At 35.4% G+C, this 17182-nt stretch overlaps 1 protein-coding gene across 1 annotated transcript in view; it reads right to left on the bottom strand.

Annotated features, from left to right (window-relative positions):
• DMD (dystrophin) overlaps positions 1 to 17182 on the bottom strand; it is a 1828382-nt gene that overhangs the window by 518556 nt on the left and 1292644 nt on the right.

Raw genomic sequence — 17182 nt, 5'->3', positions numbered from 1 at the left:
TCAGATGAATATGAGCTAACTAGCAAGTACTTATAGTATACACTACAATAAGCTCAAAATGCATCCACAACCTGAGTATGAAAGGTCATACTTTAAAATTAGTACCTTTTGTAAATTAAGAGGAGAGTTGTAAACCAAATAAAGGGTAGAGGCAAAAGATACAATAAATTTAATTTCATGAAATCACACCTCTTTTGTAAGAATCCTTCTCATTCCAGCCTTGTTATTATTCTTCATACACAGCTTTCTGGGTTTCATCTTTGCGTCTTTGCATTTGCCCTCCTGGAATACATTCCTTTTTTTTCTATAACTTTCAGGATCTCTAATTTTCTTTAAGGCTCAAATACCACTTTCTACATGAAGTCTTTCTTGAACACTTAGCTGCTAGTGACTTTCCCCCAAATAATCTTGTAACAATTTTCCTACTTATATATACACATGTTATCTCCTTTTGTTTTTGTATCCTCATTATGCAGAATTTCTAGAAAATAGCAGGCAATGAGCTTAAGAAAGAAAGCTCTTGACTAGGGGAAAATTACATCAAATACCTCTGACTACATATAGGAGTTAATATGAATACATAAGAATATGAACCATTCCCCAGTGGATAAGTGCCTGAAGGATGTAAGTAGTCATCAAAAGAAAAATTGTAAACCGCTAACAACCAAGCAAAAGATTGCTCTAAGTTACTAATAATCAGAGAAATAAAAATCAAAACAACTGTAACATTTTACTTCACACAACTAATTGGTAAAGATGACAGCAGAATGAAATCATGTTGGAAGCACTATGGGACCCCCCCCCCAACAAAAGGCACACTTATGCACTAATGGTAAAGCTAAAAAATGATCCAAGCATTCAGGAAAGCAAGTTTGAATAGTACTAAAAAAGTAACTAAAACACCTACACCTTTTACCCTTAGATCACACTGATGGCATGTACTCTAAAGAGGTTAGAAACAGAAAAGACCCATTTACACCACAACATTTGTTGTAGCACTTCCTATCTTAATAAAGAAGTGGAAATGAAAATGGCTATTGATAAGGAAACGGCTAAACAAATTGTATTATATGAATATTACATTAGAAATCATGGGAATGAATTCAGAAAAGCATGGGGACACCTATATGAAGTGATAAGGAGTGAAACACTTAGAAGCAGAGAAAGATTCATATGACCACAGATTTAGAGTGAGAAAGGGTTTAAAAGATCAACTAGTGTAACTCTCTTATTTTACAGATGAGAAAACCGGGGGGCCAAAGAAGATAAGTGACTTTTCCAAGATCTCATAGGTAGTATTGAACACGGAATTTGAACCCAGGTCCTCTGACACCAGAGTCAGAGCTCTTTCTTTTGAAACACATCATATGCACAATGTCTACAATAATATAAATGGAAAGAACAAAAGAGCAAAACTGAGCACTCTAATTATAATGAAAAAGACAGAATAGTAAAGATTTTTTTTCTTGTATCTCCTCAACAATGGTAGAACTCTATGGGTACAGAATATTGCACATATCAAACTAAGTTAATGTGGTAGTTGCTTTTGAAGAATTGTTTTTCCTCTATTGTTATTCTTTATTACAAAAAATACATCAGTAGAGGAGTGGTATTTGTAAATGAATGTGATGTAAAAACAAAGAAACTAGAATGTAAATAGAACATAGATCTAGTTTGGTGAAATGAATTTCAATTGTAGAGAGTTTTCCCAAGCTGAAAAAACTCCAAATTTAAAGTCTAGGCTTTATTAATGAATCATAATTATGAAAAATTCACCCTTTAAAATTTGTTTGATGAGCTTATCCCCATAAATATATATATATCTATCCCTTCTGATTAACAAATGGCAATATCAGACTCAGTTATAACTTCATATCATAGTCTAACGTAGATCAATATCTTGAGGGGAGACATGACTTTCCTTTAATACTTTCTTTTTTAATCTGCTTCTTTCCATCAGATCTACAAATATACCTAAGTTTCCTGTATTCTCAACAAACCTGCTTTCTACCTCACTTTACCTCAGAACTATCACACCATCTCTGTTTTTTTTTCACTGCCAAACTTTTCATAAAAGGACTCTGTACTCGATTCTTCTACTTTTCACTTTGTCAGTCTTCAAGTTATTTAATTCTGGTTTTTAATTCCTTCCTTCTACTGAAGACCCTCTTCCAAAAGTCATCAGTTGCCTGTTAAATGTCACTTCCAGTACCTGTTTTAGTCCTTTAACATCCTCAGAGTGCTTGGCACTGTATGTGACATCATCCTTCTTAAAAGCTACAACCCTGCAATGCACTGGTTCTCCTCCTGTCTCTATGACTCCTTCTTTGCTTCTCTTTTGTTGGTTTTTGCTTGTCTTCAAGGCCCTCAATATAAGCATTTTCAAATCTCTATCATTATTACTGCTGATTTCTAAACTGTCTTTTCTGGTCTGAGAAAAGACATGATGGAAATCCTTAGGGTATTATTCAGGAATGTCAAATTAGAATGGGGCCAAGGACTCAAAACCTAATCTATACCCATGGTGGTATGAGGGTCCTATCTCTTTTTTGTGTCTTGTGTAAGTTGTATGGCTGAGAAATCCAAGCCACAGGTGGTTATTTAAGTCTGTGCCTGTCCCAGGAAAGTAAGGGGGCCTCTGTATTTGTATTTGCTTGTGACTTGTGGGCATAAGCTGAATACATGTAAGTAAACAAACAGCTTACAATTATTCGAGATCCCAAGGTTAGTTACTTATGTACTCATGTATGTATTTGTCTTCTCCAGCAAATAGCATGGCAGTTGGTCAACAAGCATTTATTAAGCACTTTCTATATGCCAGATGTTGGGCTAGGTTCAGGGGCTACAAAGCACTACTAAGCTTGTTGATTTTGCTGTATATACAGCATAAATATTACATGAATAAACACAAATATATACAAAATAGTTAAATACAAGGTAGTTTAAAGAGGAGGGTACTAGCAGTTGGGTGGATCAGGAAAGGCCAGGTGCAGAAGATGTGGCCTGAGCTGTATCTTAAAAGAAGAGAGGAACTCTGTAAAGTAAAGGTAAGGAGGGAATACATTTTAGGGATGGAGAATGTTTAGTGAGACCAGAATTGGGAGATGCAGTGTCAGGTACGATCAGCATAATGTTCTAGGTGTGATCTGGCTATCATAGAATATAGTAGACATATCACTTTCTTCATTCTGAACATTTTGCCCTTTAATGCAACCCAAGATCTAATTACCTTTTTTGGTTTCCATATCAGAATGTTGATTTATATTGAGCTTGCAATCAACTAAGTCCCCCAAAGCTTTTTGGACATGATATTAATAGTGGATCTCCTCCTCAAGGATGATATCCAATCAAAGTCCAGATAACCATTTTTGGAGAATTTTACTGAGTAGAATTTTTATCAATTATGGTTGGACTAGATGACCTCTGAGGGCCCTTTCAATTGCAAAATTCCATGATTCTATATGGAAAAAAAGTTCTGTGCTAGGCATTTAGAATATAATGATAAAAATGACATAGTTCCTAGCCTAAATGAATTTAAAATCTAGTTAACATTGACACAGCTACATATGAAACTATAATAGAAGGCAGAAAATAATGAAGAGCATAAGAGAGCTCAAAAAGAATGATACAAGACATATAAAAGGGTGAGATCCCTTCTAGTTAGGGAGATCAAAGTACTTGAATTGGCTATTATAGGAGAATTTCAACAGGCATAAACTGGGAAAAAGTGGGGGGAATTCATTTCAGGAATGGAAGATGGTGTGTGCTGAGAAGTACAGAGTGAGGAGAAAACAAAAAACACAAGTAGGCTAATCTAGTTGAAACGTGTTGAGTAGAAAGGAAAGTGGTTTAAAATAATACTGGAATACTAGATTGGAACCAGAGTGCAGACATTTTTGAAAAAAAAATGAAGACATTTGAATTTTATTCAGTAGGTAATGGGGAGCCACTGAAAGTTTTTGAGAAACGAAGTGATAGCTCTGAACTGCTAGAAGAAATCCTTTGAAAGATGGATTAGAGAGGGGAGAGAATGGAGGCAAGATCAGTCAGGAGGTTATTCTAACAGACCAGATGAACAATCACGAGAAACTGAACTTAGCTCTAAAGATTGTTCTTAAAGAGTATTTTTAGGCACAACTGTTATTTTTTGACTTAAATTGAGTTTCAGTCAGCATCTGAAATCCAACATGTCCAAAATCAAACCAGACGATTTGCTACTTTCTGTATATAATGAACTTACTTTCTTCCTTCTCCATTATGTTACATTTGTAATCCCTGCATCCCCCATTTCCATTGATCAACATTTTTCCTTCCTACTCATTACCCAGAGCATTTAGAGTCCTTCAAAACATGACTTCAGTCCACCTTTCTGGTTTTTAGTGTGCTTCACTCCTTTTCACAAGCTCTCATTCTGGTCACATTGGCTTACTAGCTATTCTTCATACCTAATGTTTCTTCTCCCATCTACATGCTTTTGCCCATGCTGTCCCCAGGCCTAAATTTCACTTCTTCTTCAACTCTGTCTCTTAGAATCCCCAGCACCTTTTAGTGCTTAGCTCCAGTGCTAGAAGAAATTATGTTTGCCCTGGGCCATGAGTTTGGCATTTATAAATTTAAGAGTTGGAATGATTTTTATTGATTATAAGTAAATATACGAAAGATCTGTGACTGTATCAGCATGGGAAAATCTGGGTGGATCAAATACAAACTTCTCTGCTTGGCATTTAAAACCCTCCACATGGAGTCTCCCTTCACACACTCTCTTTTCTACCAACAAGGTCCATGGGGAAAGTCTACTTGTCAAATAGCCTTCTCTAGGAGATGTGGTGAATGATGTATATATAAAGACCTATTAAATCCTTTTGATTTGTTTCCAAATAGATCTAATATACACAATGAACAGCACATCATGTTTTCTGCTAGCCTAGATAATTTATCTATGACACTATAATTGTGTATTCAACTCAAATTTTGCATCTATATAATGAATATTATATAGTTACATTCTACCTTAGAACACAAAATGGTGGCTCCTTTCCACATAAAGTGACCGTATGATGTTATCTTTAGTTTCAAAAACTATATTGCAGAACCACAGCTTTCTATAATACAGGACAAACAGTATCCCCGAGGTTCTCTACTTGGTCTTCTCTCCTCCCTCTGCATTCTCTTTCTTGGTAACTTCATCAACTTCCATGGGTTTAATTATCATCTCTACGCTCCCAGATCTATATAAATAAACCCAGTCTTCCTTGGGAGCTGTTACCCTGAATCACCATTTGCCTACTGGACAATTTAATCCAGGTGTTCTGGAGACATATCTAAAACTGAATTCATGATATTTCTCATCCAAATCCTCTGTTTTCCCCAAACTATGCTATTTCTGTCAAACACACAACCATCCTTCCACTTTCCCGGTTCATAATCTCAGTATAATCTTGGAATCTTCACCCTCACACCACAAATCCAATCAGTTGCCAAATATTACCATTTTTACCTTTATGATATCTCTCTTTTGATTCCTCTTCATTCAAATACTCAGATAGCTACCATCTTAGTTCAAGTTCCCATTAACTCTCACACGGATCACTGCAAGTCTTCTAACTGGTCTCTCTTCCTCTGGTATCTCCCTAGTCCATTCTAAACACTTCTGCTAAAGAATTTTTTTACAATGCAGATCTGGACATGGGATTCTCCTACTCCGTCAACTCCATTAGCTTCCTATTGACTCGATGATAATCTATAAACTCCAATTTAGCCATAAAGGTGATATACAACCTCGACCCAGTCTACTTTTTCAGTCTCACTGGACATTATTTTCACCTTTCTCCGTACGTGACACAGCCAAACTGCCCTTCTCTCTGTTGATCGTACCTGACACTGCATCTCCCAATTCTGGCCTCACTGAACATTCTCCATCCCTAGAATGTATTCCCTCTTTACCTCTGCCTTACAGAGTTCCTCTCTTCTTTTCAGATTCAGCTCAGGCCACATCTTTTGCACCTGGCCTTTCCTGATCCACCCAAATGCTAGTACCCTCCACTTTAAACTACCTTGTATTTAATTATTTTGTATACATTTGTATTTATTCATGTAATATTTATGCTGTATATACAGCAAAATCATGTATGTACTTGTCTCCTCCATCAAATAGACAGTTGGTCAACAAGCGTTTATTAAGCACTTACTATATGCCAGAGGTTGGGCTAGGTTCAAGGGCTACAAAGAAAGGCAAATATGTGCTCTCTGCCCCAAGGAGCTCACATTCTAATTAGAATTCTTATTAAGATGTGTTTTTGTGTCCCCAGTGCCTAGTATAGCCCCTGAAATATCATAAGCTCTTAGATATTTGTTGATCAACTAATTCTACATCTTTTAAAAACTGCTTCAAAAATAGAATGCATGAAAAGAATCACTGGGAAGAAGACCTGAGCAATAATAAATATATGGTTCTGATTCTATCAATGGTCCCAGCTTTGAGTTGATTTAAATATTAAATTGCTGAATTGGGAGCATTGGATCAGGGCAACAGATATGTAGCTGGCTATATAAAGCTGGTGAGGTGCTGTATTTTGCAGATAGAATGACTTTCTCTGCTCCTCCACAGAATAATATATTTTTAAAATGGTTGGAGGATATACAGAAATTGAAAGGGAAAAAGAACTCTTTCTGGAAATGTTTCCCTTACAATGATCCAAACCATTTTAAGCCATGTCATAAAATACTACTGAACAGTGATACCACTAATGTTAAAGTCCATATTACATAATAATAACCAGGTATGACAGAAATGAATCAAAATAATTTGCTCCTTTTTATGCTATCAGGAGACAGATATCCTCTTTTCCTAGACTGATAGGACCTCCAGTGGGGAATGATTTATGTGTTCTAAATTCATGGAAATCTCTTTCATAACCAGATATAATAGGTTTCCTTTACCTCTACAGGAATTGTCTGATTTATGCATAGAACTTTGTTCAATAACCTTTCTTTAAAGATTTATGCTGTTAAACATGAACAAAATCATGAACTTTTTGACATTTTATTTTAATGTAATTTAGAAAACCATGTCAGCTGCTAATGGACCGGATACAGAATAAACACTGCATGTGGATAATCTAAATTATTTTCAATACTATTAAACTTTGGCTAATACCTGAAATGGCTTATTTTTTATAAGCACAAGAGTCACAAAAGAAGGACTAACAGAAAGTGATGGTTTATACTTCATTAATATAATATTTAACATTTAAAAATTGTTTTCCTCCATCATCTTCCCTAAAATTGATTCTCCCATTCCCATTTTCATATTATACCAATGGAATAAAGGACGTCTACATATGACATATGGTATACACCCTTATTTCCATCTCATATAGCCACTCTCCATTTAAGATCTGACATCTTTGCATCTGGTTGTCTAACTTCCATATTCTACCTACCTATATTGTCATGTAGCCCAAATCTTTGTCAGGTTGTCAAGGGAAGAAAGCTTTTGTTAAATGCCTTATCTAAACACAGATACCCAGTATTCCTTGATCTATAAACTTGAGATACCAGTAGTTCTTACTGGTAGATGTATTGTATAGATAATAAAAAAAATAGGCATCTAGAAGTCAAAGTTGGAAATAAAGAGTTTGGTGCCAAACACATTGATTATAACCTTGAATCCCTGAGGAGATGGGATTATTGGTATAGAAGGAATAATGAGAAGAAAGAAAGAGGCTAACAAGAGTCTTTGCAAATGCCTACATTAATGGAACAAATAGTAGAAGAGAGTCTGTGATGGATTCAGTTTAGCAAACATTTCCTAAGCACATACTATGTGTAAGGTAGCTTGTGAGTCATTGAGGTTACGAAGGAAAAATGCATCACATTCCCTCCCCTCAAGGACTAGAGGAGAAAAAAAAAAGGAGAGACTGATGCCAAGAAAGCCAAAGAGAAGTCAGCTTCTAGAATAGAGGTGGTCCACAGTGCTAAAAGCCAAAGAAAGAGCCAAGACTGTGAGGACTGGGTAAAGGACATGGATGTATAGACTATATTGTTACACTGTGACTTGCAAAAAATAGCACGAGCAGAGTCATAGGAATGGAAGTCAGGCTTCAATGGTTTTAGGAGTGGATTTTGAACAAATTTAAGATGCGAATGAAGACTACTCTTTCAAAACATTTAGCTGTAAAAGGGAGAACAGAGATGAGATACTAACACACAGGGTTGCACAATCAATGAAAGGGTAGAGGAGATCTGAGCATATTTGTGAGCAAAGGAAGAAAATTCAATAGTGAGGAAGAGATTAAAGGTGCAAGAAGGAAAACGTGATTGACACAGTGAGTTCTGGAATCAGATAGATAAAAACAGAAGTTCAGGTGTGCAGGGGTTAGCCTTGGCAAGGAAAAGGCTCACTTTATCCTCTAAGATAGGATGGACGGAGAAGAGATTGTGAAGACACAGCAACGTTTTGAGGTAAGGACAAACAGAGTTCATTCATTCTTTCTGCTTTATTTTTAGATTATTTTCCCCCTTTTGTCATCATCAGAAAAGGAGAAAAGCTGCTTATCATCATCTGCACTTTTCCTTTTCATGCCGAATAAAACCATCTTTCATCATTGGCCCCACTTCCCAAGTCCTTAATCATTTATACTGCTTTCTTTTGGACTCTCTCCAGGTAATCCAAAACTTTAAAATTGCAGGGTCCCCAAACTGGTAGATAATCTATTAAAACTCTGAATATAGTAAAAAGATAACCTTGCAGTTCCTGGGTTCCTGCATCCTGAATTCATATATGTGCATTCCAGTATCCTGATTGCCTTTTAAAAGTAACACTATATTTGCATAAAGGGAAAAAAAAAACTTCCAATCATGTCTAAGAGTATAAAATAAGTTATTCTGCTTGGAAAAATTTTTAAGCACGTAGGGCAAATTTCACAAATATTTCTTTCTTCCTCTCTGAAGGTTTTATTTTCTATATCCAATGTTTAGTTAGAAAGTACTTTGTAGCCAGGTTTTTTTTGGTGGGTTTATATCTAAGTCCCAGAGTTCTGGTTAGGAATCAGAGCACCTGGATTCAAATCCTGGTCTTGTCACTTATTACCCACAAGACCTTGGGCAATCCCCTTAGCCTCTCTTCCTTTGAAAAATGAAGGAAATAAATTGAGTTGACTTCAAAGATTCCTTTTAGCTCTAAATCCACACTTCTATGATTATAATGCAAGATAGACTTACTTTATACCTAATTCTACCCTATAAGTAATAGTGTTAATTATTTGGACCTCAATGTGTTCATTTGTAAAATGAAGGAATTGCACTAAATGATCTCAAAGAATCCTTCCAACTCCTTATCAATCTACAAATCAACATAATTCTAGTTTATTTCTATTTGAAGCTGGCATATAGGTAAACTTTGAGTAACTATAATGGGAATGAATCTGTTGAAATGCCCGAAAGAAAAATTAATAACAACCTAAATGTTCGACATTTGTAGAGTGGCTGAGTAATTTGTGGCATGTTAATGTAATAAAATGTTATGATGCTGTTAAAAAATGTAAATATAAAGGGTACAAGGACATATGGAAAGATTTATAAGAGGAAAGGCAGAGTAAAATCAGTAGAACACACAACTATATGAACGCTAACTACAACAATAAAGGAGGAGGAGAAAAAGGAGCAGGAGGAAAAGGAGGAAGAAAAGACAGAAGGGGAGATTAGATAGAAGAAAAAAGGAGAGGGAGAAGATGGAAAAGGAGGAGTACAAACAAGGAAAGGTTCACAGATCAAAACTATTTTGTAATTTGTTGTCTCTGGGCTCTATTTCGTCAAAGAAGAGTAGATTTGGGTGTTTTTTTCCTTTTCATTTGCATGTTCATTTGATTGTTTTTGTTTATGGTTATTTATTTCAGGATATGCTATTTTTAATGAAAACTCCCCGTGGATGAACAGGTTTAAAATATTTATGTAGTTGGGGACAATTCAATCATAGATGACAGCAGATAAAAGGAAAATAATGATACTGACACTTTTGTCCAAGAAAAGTTTTTTATGTGCTATGTAGGCACTCAAGAAGGTGATAAGATAACACAGTGAACACAATTTAAATGACAGCAACACTTTTCTTTTAAAATATTTTTAAAGATACATGATAATTCAAACAATTCACAATATAAAGTATGTTTAATTTCTCTTTCATGAAAAACAATTTCTTGAAGATGCTTATAACAAATAAAACTGATATGCCTCATTCTCTTACATATAAATAATTTTACAGTCCCACTGATATGGTAGTCAAAATTTACCATACCTGTCTCTCTGGATAACTTTTATCAATTAGTACCATGTTAACTGAAATGATCCACAATGGAGAGGGTGCTGGGCTTAGAACCTAGGAGGGACTGGATTCAAATATTGCCTCTCATATTTCCTAGATGCATCACCTTATATATTACTTAAATTCTATGAGCCTCAGGCATCTCTCCAAGGACTTAAATTTTAAGTTAGAGATGGGTTGAGCGTTGTATCAAAGGAGGGAGTAACCATAATGACAAAAAATACCCCTTATCCTTGAAGTATAATATTAATCAAAATGTTCAGTTAAAATGATTCTTGTCCTTTTAACCTTTTATTCTCCCACTTTATTTGAATAGAAAACAACAATTAAAAAGTTCTTGGAGTTTTAGTTAATTCAGATTTATCAAATATTTCTAAAAAACAAAACAAAAATATCTTAGCTACTCTACTTCTATTTAGAACTAACTTTTTGAGACAAGAAGTAGTAGTTAGTTTCAACTCAGGAAGGATCTACTGCAATCACTGAATAAATTTCATAATTTCTGTTTCTTACATTTCTGAGCAACTTAGCCAGGCAGCTATGTTGAGGAATCTGTAACATTATTAATTTATAGTAATCCAGCCAGCCTATTAAAATAAGTAAAATATTTTAGCCACTGTCAGTTTTAGGGTTTGGGAAATCTTAATCCAAAGTAAAAGACAACACTTTTTGTAGCTAAAAAACCACTAGGAATGGTATTTGTATATACCATGTTATATTTATATGAATTGAACCAAGAAAAAATGAAAATGAACATGATTACCTTAAATTTTAAATAACCCAGAAAATAAGTCTGTAATCTGACTCCTTCCCAAGCTGGGTAAGGGAAGGATAGTTCTGTGCTACTAACTGCCTGTGGAATGTTTCTATCAATTGATGAAGAGAATGTCAAGGAAAAGATACTGTCCACCAATTGTACAAAATCTTTCTGACCTAGATATGGCAGCTCAAAGTGATGTTTCCAGGGGAGGATTCTATACGTACCATTACAAGCCAGGAGATCTAAACCCAGAGTCATTTTTTTTTTCGTCTAGAACTCCTATAGAGATTTCTAGAGTACATATTTAAGCCAGAAGGCTCAAAGATACCGATAGCCAATATGCCCCTGCTGCCAGCCTAGGTGAAGGCATAGACAATAATAAAAATGCTCAACTCTTACCAACTACTAACATAGTTACAGGAGTAGAGAGGTCAGTCAATGACAAGGAAATAGACTCATTAGACTAGCAACCAGGCTAAGTTATGATGTAAGAAGTGAACCTGAAGAGATGGCTACACAATGTTCTGAGAGATAATGTTAGACAACTACATTATTAGTGCATTGAATTTTATATGTAATTGTACCTGGTTACTGCTGCTTATGATAAATATTTCATATTTGAGTATTCTTGTTTTTTGTTTTGTTATGTTTATCTGACTATGTTTTGTATTATGTTCAGGTTATTACAATATATGTTAATTGTTTAAAGTATTTCATGAAGTGTTTTGCATAATTCACATTTGGTGGGAAGGAGTCAAGCCAATGGGTATATACTTTGGGTATCCTTCCTCTTTAAGGGATAGTGACCAGGGAAACCAGTAGCTTTTGAATGTGTGTGTGTGTGTGTGTGTGTGTGTGTGTGTGTGTGTGTGTGTGTCTGAGAGAGAGAGAGAGAGAAAAAAAAAAAGAAAGAGAGAGAAAGAGAGAGAGAGAGAGAGAGAGAGAGAGAGAGAGAGAGAGAGAGAGAGAGAAGAGAAGAGAAAAGAAGACCAGAGAAGAAAAAAGAAGAAAAAAGAAAAAGGAAAGAAGAGTAAAGGAAAGAAAGATCCATTTATGATTTCACTGTTGTTGGGAACCCCATCCAGCAATGTAGTTAAACATTTCATTCACAAATTATAGACTAAAAGACGTTTAGAGACCAATAACTTTAGAGTTATAAGTGACCCAAAAGGAAATGATGAGCACAAATAGGTTTCAGCATATTTCCAAAGATAATGTACATGTATGAAATGACACAAAGGATGTTATCCAGGAAATGTCGGAAAAGGATATAGTCCAGTCATGGAACAAGAGTCGATGACAATGATGGATAGTATGAATGCTGCACTGGTATATGCAAAATGATAAGACTTAGAGGAAGACCTGCTTCTTATTGGATATATCACCAGTAAAGGATTTGGGGAAGAACAGGAACAAGGACTGTACAGAAGAGTCTGTAGATGGGTTGCAGTGGGTTCATACTGATGAATGGATCACACATTTTGATGAGATCAGAGGAGAACTGAAGAACTAATTTTTAACAAATAAAAATTATATATTGTAAATATTTTTAAATATTATTCTATATAGAATAAATTTAATTACTTAAGAAAATACCACAGATTACCCATAGGCTTTAGTCTATAATTTATAGGTCATAGCCTTTATATCTGAAGGTGCCAAGGTTGTCTAAGGATTTAGCTATGGGCCTTGTTTACTTTTAACTCAGTTAAATACAATGGGATGGGGACGAGGACAATGTGGAAGGGAGAAGGATGGAGATATTAAAATAATTCAGTTACATTCTGGAAACCAAAGAAACAAACCAGTTTATAGCATGTGTGAATGTGTGTGCATGCATTTGCACAAGTGAGTAAATCTCACCTAATATAAATTTATTTCCACAAATCTTGCACTTTATGCTAGTAAGCCAACATACACTTTTATTTACTCAGACCTCTAATCACAACCATAAAAAGCAGTGCAAAAATTATGAATCTGGAAATTGACAATTCAAACACATGCAAAATCCCTGAATTTCTAAGTTGTACTTTGCTGCTATTGATACTTGCCAGGTTCCTACACAGATCTATACCTCAGAGGCAAATAGTGCATATACAATAGTAAATGAGAAAAAAATGTTCTAGTGAAACCAACATGTAATACGGCAAAAAGAACCATTAACAGAAGTACAATTCTTAAATTTGTTAATGGCCCTTTCTCACCATGGATAATACCTTGAATTTTAACATTTCCCTTTCCCAGTACTCCTCATCTGCCACTGCCATTCTCTTGAAGGTTAGCTTCTATCTAACTCCATATTTATTTTGTAGGTACTGATTTATATATGTTGTCTTCTCATCAGAATGCTAACTCCTTGGGGAGTAGGGACTGCTTTTTCTTTTTATTCCCAGAACTTGGCATAAATACAGATAAAGTGAGAGTATATCTATAAAGCCCTTAGCATAGTGCCTGGCAGTATTAAATGCCAAAGCAGGAATTTAATAAAAGCTTGTTCCCTTATTTTTCTCCCCTTAACACATGATAAATGCCTGGCACATGAAAAATCACTTAATAAACATTTAATAAATGCTTGCTGATTGATTGAATTTGTCTTTGACATAACATACATATCATCACATTATGAAGAACAGTATTTTGATTGCATTTTTAAAACTCTAGAATATTACAATTGTCATATTAATTATAAAGGATTCTCATATAAGAAATATGTGAAAGAGTTACACAGAAAAATATTTCTATGAGAATATTCATGATTTTAAAGGACAAAGTAAACATTATGTCCTCTAATCCATGAAATAACTTTCAATGGCTTCTATTGTGACATGTTAATTCTATTCAGAAGAAGACATTCAAAAATATAATGTGTTGGTAGCACTCCTAAAGTATGAGATTTTTCTGGAGGATTAAGTTGATGAACAGTGATGGGCAGATAGGCTAGCAGAGTCTTGATTCAATATAGAGAGAAGCAGCCTGGCAGAAAGTCAGAAGTTATAAAAAGTAAAAAAAAAAGTTATTGCTTTTGGATGGAAAAGTATGTACAAATCTATTAGGGATAAGGCAATAAAACAGTTGATGCTGTGACTAGGCATAATGCATGAAGTCATAACCAGAAATTCTTGCACCTCTAGTAAGTTGAGTACATGTTTGTGCTGGGGATAAGTATGGCACTGGCTTATTAAAGTATAGTGTGGTACCAGCCAGACAGGGGCACAGGAGTAGAGAGTGGAAAAGACTGGAAGCCTGGTAATGAACTTATTGGGGGACAGGGTATTATATGAGGAGAGTGACCTGAAAGTCCATATGCCACAGCAGCAAGGATGCAGATGGGCTGGAAGAGAGACAGCTACTAGGTAATGCTGGCACAGGGTGGTACCAAGAGCATGCCATTTCCTCATTCTGACCCTGTGGGTAAGGGGTGTGCGAAAAGGGGGAGCAGCAAGATTTTAAGAGAAATTCAACTTTTAATGAGTACCAGAAAATGTAAGAAATGTGAGATGAGCTCTAAGAATATAGATTTAAATATAGAAGAGGCCTTATAAGAGCAATTCCCTCACTTACAGATGAGGAAACTGAGGCCAAGAAAGGTAAAGTGATTGCCTTGTTCACACAAATAACAAGTGACAGAGACAGGATTTGAACTCAGGCCCTCTAACTATAAATCTAATAATCTTTACATTTCACCTCAGTAGAGGAAGAATCAAGAGGATGTGGAAGGCACAGTGAGGGTATTTCATAGCTCCCCAGGTCAGATGGCTACAATGAAGAATTGTTTTCCACTGCATTAGGATGTAGCTTAGAGAAAGAATACGACAACCAAGGGCATGAGAGATCTGGGAGAGAGTGCTCTGGTTGCATAGTTAGTTCTAGGGCCGGAAGAAGCTCTCCTTATTACTCCCCCTACCCACATACCAGAGAGATGACTTGTCCCTCGCTAAGATGTTGGCATCTGGGACAAAGACTAAGCCAATTCTACTAATGCATCTTTAATAAGTAAGAATCACTGCTCTCATCATATAAGCCAAACTGATGAATATACATACATCCTACATATACAGTTATTGGAAAAAGGGAGGTATTGCAATTTATCTGAGAAATCACAGAAGCAGCAATACCTGCCAATTGCTCTGATGACCCTTTCTTCTCTCTGAAGTTGCCTATAGACATTACATATAAGCATGCAGACCCAGAACCTTTGGAATGATGTTCCAAAGCTACTGCAGAGCTGATTGCATGATCAGGAAGTAAAGAAAGAAAATCAAATGAGACCTTTGTGGAAAAGTAGTACAGATCTGCGTATCCAGTGTTCTTAAATGGCTTGCCCTGTCTATCTGCTTTTTAATTCTTCAGTAATGCGCATCTCCCTGGGGAAGTCTTCTGCACCAAGCTTCCTGAAATTCTTGGCACAGAAACACTGAAGGGGTTTGGGGTATAATGACTCATGAGTTAATGACAGCTGCATCTTCAACAAAACCTACTGAAAGCGTTCCTATTACCTGCTAAGTGAGTCTGTTAGTAGTCACATGACCTGTCAGAGGTCATATTGCAGATAACATCCCTTTCAAATACTATATTTCTTGTATTGTATTCTATGGTAAGATATATTACCTGCAGATTATATGGTAAGCTTGTTGAAGGCAGGGCATTATTGAAGGCATTATTTTTCACCACCTGAACATAGTGGGTACATATTTAGGTGTTCAGTAAACAGGAAAACCATACTATAGATGCATTTCATTTCCAGTCTGTGCCTTTTTAAAGGCTACCCCATGTCTGAAATGCCCACCATCCTTACCTCTTCCTCTTATATCCCTCTTTTCTGACATGATTCAACTCATACGCCTCCTTCTACATGAAGTCTTTCCTAATTCTCCATAATTACCCTAATGACTACTACACATACCTTATTTGTATAAGTATATGCCCATACTAAAGTGCATGCTGTATTCCTTGATAGAATGCAAGTTCCTTAAAGGCAGAGACTGTTTCAGTTCTGCAATTTTATCCCTAGTGCCTAGCACAGTGCCTGGTACTTTGGTAGGTGCTTATTAAATGCTTACTAATTGACTGATAAAGGTCCAATAAGTTGTTTCTTTGACTAGATTATCACAGGCTACTTTCTTTTCATCAGGATATTTCTCTTTGAAATTGATTATTAGAAAAAAAATTAACAAGCATTTATAAAGCACCTATCATGTTATTGGCTATTATGTTAGGCACTGGGGTTATTTAAAAAAAGAAAAAAAGAAACGATCCCTACTCTCAAGGAGACTATATTCTAACAGGGAAATTTCAGTTCAGTCAATTAATCAGCAAGCATTTGTTAAAGTAGTCTAGAGACTAAATAAATTACAGCAGTATATTTTCCAACTGTTCATCTAAGAGTTGTCAAAAATTAACACTTGGAATGTTTAAAATTTCTATTACATGTTAAAGAATCAGATTTCTACTGCTCAAAGAAAACTACTTAAACAAAACTATATGCTTCAGTATAAGATAGTGTTTTTTTGGTCTGTTTACAACTATTTCCAGATCAGTACAATTAAATACATGGGGAAGTTGAGCACTGTGGTGAGCCCAAAAAGATATTCTTCCATATAAGCTGCCATTTCTCTGAGCCTCCCTCAACAACATATCAGGTAGTTCAAAGCTTCCTACACATTGATACAATATAAAATGAAGTATTTTTATGCTATAATCTGCTTTCAAATATGTTTTAACCAAACCTGAATGATCACTTTGACCTAGAATAATGATAAAAAATACAAAGACAAAGAAAGTAATTCTCCCCCTCAAAAATCCATGCAGTTCTAAAACTCCAGATTTTTAAAATTTCAGGTATAAGTGGTTAAGTGCTCTTAATGTGAGGGTAAGAGACCATAAATATGATACGTTGTAATGAACTTCCCATCATTGTTGAATCACAAAAGACAACTATATCAAAGACAATTACACCAAATGGCTCATGTTAATGCCCTGTGACAATATAAAATATAAAAGTCATGTTTTGTGGACAAAAGAAATCAGTGCCTCATTGAAATAGCATTCCTTTGGTGGAATATGATTTCAGCCAAAAGTCTATTCTGAATGCAAATACCGAA

Source organism: Phascolarctos cinereus, unplaced genomic scaffold, assembly GCF_003287225.1.
Source record: "Phascolarctos cinereus isolate Bilbo 61053 unplaced genomic scaffold, phaCin_HiC Scaffold_726;HRSCAF=1367, whole genome shotgun sequence".
In the NCBI taxonomy this organism is placed as follows: domain Eukaryota; kingdom Metazoa; phylum Chordata; class Mammalia; order Diprotodontia; family Phascolarctidae; genus Phascolarctos; species Phascolarctos cinereus.
The sequence above is the reverse complement of the archived record's forward strand: the minus strand, read 5'-3'. Positions and strand labels throughout refer to the sequence as shown.